Below are 4570 nucleotides of genomic sequence, written 5' to 3' on the forward strand. Positions count from 1 at the left end.
TTTGTTGTGTAGGGAGATTTGCTGCTTTTCTTCCAGCAGCTCTTGTCACAGTTATTAATAAATTCTTTGATATTTTCCAGCTGCCAAACGGGGAAACTAAGTCTCCAGGTATTAGAGAATGCTGTGAACTGAATCCAGCAGGCAGGGCAGCGCCCGAGGTTAAAGAGGGGGCCTGGCGTGTGTCCCTGATTTTCAGCACCGCCTTGAGCAGATCCCCGCCCTCTCGGGGCCTGAGTTGCCCCATCTTTAGTAAGATAAAATAAGGAGCCTGAGCTATGTTTGTAAACTTTCCCTTCTCCCTCGCTGCCAGGTCTTGAAGTCGTTTTCTTTCTGGATTTCTGGCTGCAATCCAGTGACACCTGACGGCGGTGGCGAGGGGGATCCTGATAGCTGATTGGCCGCGGCAAGGATCCTGAAGGAGGCCGCGGTCTGCCAGTGCACCCAGGCCCCAGCTGTGACTCAGCCGCCGCTCTCCAGCACGGGGAGAGGGAACTCTCCGCCCGCCCGCGGACCCACCCCCGGCGCGAGCCGTGACGTCTCCCGGAATTCACAGCTGCCCTCTCTCCCCGCTGGGCTCCCCCCATCGGCACGCAGGAGGCTCTTCTGTCGCAGGCGGGAGCTGAGAGCAAACTGCCGGGGTCGTGCACGACTCCCCGGGGTTTCCCGCAGAAGCTGATTGGCAAGGGGGGGTGGGGTGGGGTTCCGGCAGCCGTTGGTAACCCGCGCCCTGTCCCCTCCGCCTCCGCCCCAGTAAGAGAGGGCTGTAAAATTCCGGAAGAGAGATTAGAGGCAGGGGATGGGTGGGGCAGTGAATCAGTACATTCCTTTCTCCCCCTGCCTCCTCCTCCCCTGTTATCACTTTGGGTGGGTTGGGTCCTCTTATGGCCTTCTCCTGACCGGTCCACTGGCAGGGTCCAGACAAGCTAAGCAGTGCTGGGCGGGAACCTCCCAAACTCAGCTGAACTTTGTAGAGCCTGGATCACTTACTTTGCAGTTCATGACCCCATTTGGTTTCGGGTTGGGGAATTTTGGTCCTTGCTGCCAACTGGGTCCCTTCCACAAGAGTAGTTCTTAGGCCTGTCTGTGCATTTGTTAGTAGCTCCCATTAATTGAGCAAGCTCTTGCTCCGAGGCAAGGTCTGTGCTAGGTCAATCAGTCTTATGTTCCTAAAACTTTGCAAGGTAGGCATACCTTCTCTCCTGTTAGGAGCCAGGACTCTGAAAGCTCAGAGAGGTTAGGTAACTTGCTCAAGGTCACACAGTGGCAAAGCCAGGAGTAGTCCCAGCTCTATTAGTTCCATAAATTTTCCACCACACTCCGTGGCTTCCTTTAGCACACTGAAGGCAACACTTATTAGGGGGTGGCGAAGTAACATCTATGGACCACTTCCCACTGTGCTAGGTACTTTAAATATATTGTCTTTAATCATTTACTTTTTTCACAACAACCCCCTGAGAGAGATACGATCACCATGCCCATATTACACAGGAGGAAACTTTCGTTAGGAATTTCGGGGGCAGAGCTGGGATTCCTGTACAGTCATAGTACAAAGCCACAGTTAATGTTTGTATAGTGCTTGACAGTTTCCAAAGCCCTTTCAAGATCTTCATTTCAGTCTATCCCATTTCACAGATGAGGATGAAGTTTCCTTCATGAAGTTAAGCCATCTGGCCAAGGTCACAAACCTAATAGTAAGTAGCAGAGCCTGCAATTTTGAAATAAACTCTATAAAGCCAGTAGTAGCAAAGCTCGTTCCATTTAGTCATTCCACAGTGCCAAGTACCATTCTAATAGTTGTAATAATAGCTAACACTTATTGAACACTTACTGTCTGTCCACTGTGGTGCTACCTGTTATATACACTAACTCCTGTAATGCTCAAAACTACCTTAGGAGGTGGATACTGTTAGCTTTTCCTTACAGATGGGGAAATTGAGACTAGATGAAGTAACTTCCCAGAGTTAACAGCAACTAAGTGGCCATGCAAGGATGCCACATGAAACAGTCTAGAGTCCCAGGGTAGGAAGAAGGCATCTGGGTTGTGTCCCTACCTTTGTCTAAAACCACTTCTCCAAGGGTTTTTGTTTCTTTGCCACACCCCCATTACTCCTTTCTAACCTGTGTGTGTGGCAGGCCCACATAGCTCCCGCTCTCAAGGAGCTAACGCTCTATAAAATCAGTCAAGAATACCACCAGCTTTGCCTCACAGGGGCGCTGGGCAGATTAATAAGCTAATGGCACTTGGAATGCTTCAGCAAAGGCACTGGATAAACTCAGGGCACTTATTATGTGTGAAACTCACTGCCAAGGGTGGTTCACGCTGTAATAAGGTGCCTGCAGCCCCTTTCCTGATCTTTTTGAGGTGTGCAGCCTTACTTGGGAAACTGTGTGGATGAGGTCACTCACGTCAGAGGTGAGAGCATTTCCCTGCTGTCCGCAGGGTGTGGGGAGTTGGTGGCATTGCCGTGGTCTCAGGCCTTTTGCTCTCAGTGGGGGGTGTTTCCAACATCTCGGAAGGGGTTCCAGCTTACGCTAAGGGACACCAGTTATTGACTGGAGTCAGACACTAACATCGCACTTACTTGGGCTTCGGAGGCAGACACTTGGGCTGAATCCTGCTTCTGTCATTTCATCTCTCTGAGCCTCTGATCCCTTTTAAAATGAGGATAATAATATCTTCCTCACAGGGTTATTCTGAAGCATAAACTTGATCATATATTTAAAGACACCTTCCCAGGGCTTGGAAATAGAGTAGATGCTTAATAGATGGTAGCTATTATCATAGCTGTTATCATTATCCTTATGTTATTATATTATTTACTGACATTTTAGGGCCAGGCTGAGAGCTAGATGGAGGGAAGAGCCATTCATTTGTTCAACAATGCGCTAGATTGCCCCAAGTAGGTAGGTCTAAGTAGGAGAGAATCATGAAAATAGGCATTTACAGTACAATGTGGTAAGTGCTATGATAGGGGATTGCATAAGGTGTTTTGAGACTTTAGCGGAACAATCAATAACCAGGAGACTCAGCGAAAGTTTTGCAGAGGAGGTAGTTCTCTGTATCAAGTCTGTGCTTCAAGGAAGTGGAAAATGCTGCCAGCTGGAGGCAGATAGAATGCAAGTGGCAGCTGAGCCTGTGTTCCTCACCGAGGGCCTTGACTCGGATCTGCAGCCCGTCTTGCTTCAAGGCCTCTCAACTCCCACACGGCCCTGCCAGCCAGCCTTGCCCTGGAATACCCTCTCCTGGGCCACCTGCTGGTGATGAACATCCTGGGTTCTGTGCTGTGGCTTGACGTGGCTGAGTCATAAGACCTTTCTTTTTTCTGCTAAGCTCTAATGGAAGCCTTCTGGTCGGGAGCAATGCCCCAGGTCTACCTTGTGGGAAGGCCGAATGATGACTACTGACGATTGCTTCTCCCCACAGAGCCAAATGAACACGTGTGTAGTGGTTGGGGGCGGGGGTGGGGCGGAAAAGGCAGCCTAAGGGGCAGGAGTTCCTTCTAGATAGCTGCCAGTTCTGGGCAGGTGAGACTGCCTAGGGTGGATAGGGAGGACACAGCACACCCCCACCCCAACCCTCCTGGATAACCTTCCCCCCCAGTGCTGCCGGCTGCCATCGGGCAGTGGTCAGATCAGTCTCCCCACTCACCAGTGACCACATTTTTCAAACCAAAACTCAAAACGCGTGGCCTGACAAAGAATTAAAGAATTTCTGGTCACCTTCCAAATGCAAGAGAGAATGCTGGAATCTCTAGGATAATTCCCGTCGTTAAAAGGGACATTAGGTCGGAAACCTTGAAATTCAGGGTCTCCTCTTTATCAGGCATTTTTTCGTACATTATATCATTGATAGGTGAAAAGAACCCCACGAGGTAGCTGATAACTATTTCCATTGAATAGTTGAGAATACTGAGAGTTAATAACTTGCCCAAGATGCTACATCCCGGAAGTTTGAATTTTGGTCTGTCAGGGAAGGTTCGAAGGTGTGTGTGTGTGTGTGTGTGTGTGTGTGTGTGTGTGGGGCGGGGGGGGGGGGGGGTGGCGCAGAAACATCCTTGCAATTGCAGACGCACACGCCATTTATTTGAGGCCTCGAAGAAGGGCAGCCAAGAAGTGAGCTGCCCTGGTTCTCACTTCTGACTTGGAAATCCCCGAGCAAAGGCCTCGGTCGCCGCCCAGTCTCATCAGGATCTGACCCCAGGCCTCACAGCCGGACATGGGGGAAAAAGCCCTTCGACCTTGCGGGTCACCCCGCGGCCTCGGGCCGTGGCCCTAGCCCAGGTGCGGATGGGTGGGCCGCGGCGTGGGCGGAGGACTCCGCAGGCCGCCTTCTGCCCCCTCCCGGGTCACATGGACGCGCCTTCCGCAGTCAGGAGCTCGGAGCGGAACGAACCGCGGGGAGGAGCGGGGGCGGCGCCGAGGGCAGTGGGTCAGCGCCCTGCGGGGCAGGTAGGCGGGCCCAACCGCCCCGCGAGCTGGCCGGCCAGCCAATCAGCGGGCGCGGGGGGCGGGCCGGCGGGCGCGCGCGCCGCGCCCCGCAGCGCCCCCTGAGGGGCGGCGGCAGGAGCTG

Source organism: Equus quagga, chromosome 5 (assembly GCF_021613505.1).
Source record: "Equus quagga isolate Etosha38 chromosome 5, UCLA_HA_Equagga_1.0, whole genome shotgun sequence".
In the NCBI taxonomy this organism is placed as follows: domain Eukaryota; kingdom Metazoa; phylum Chordata; class Mammalia; order Perissodactyla; family Equidae; genus Equus; species Equus quagga.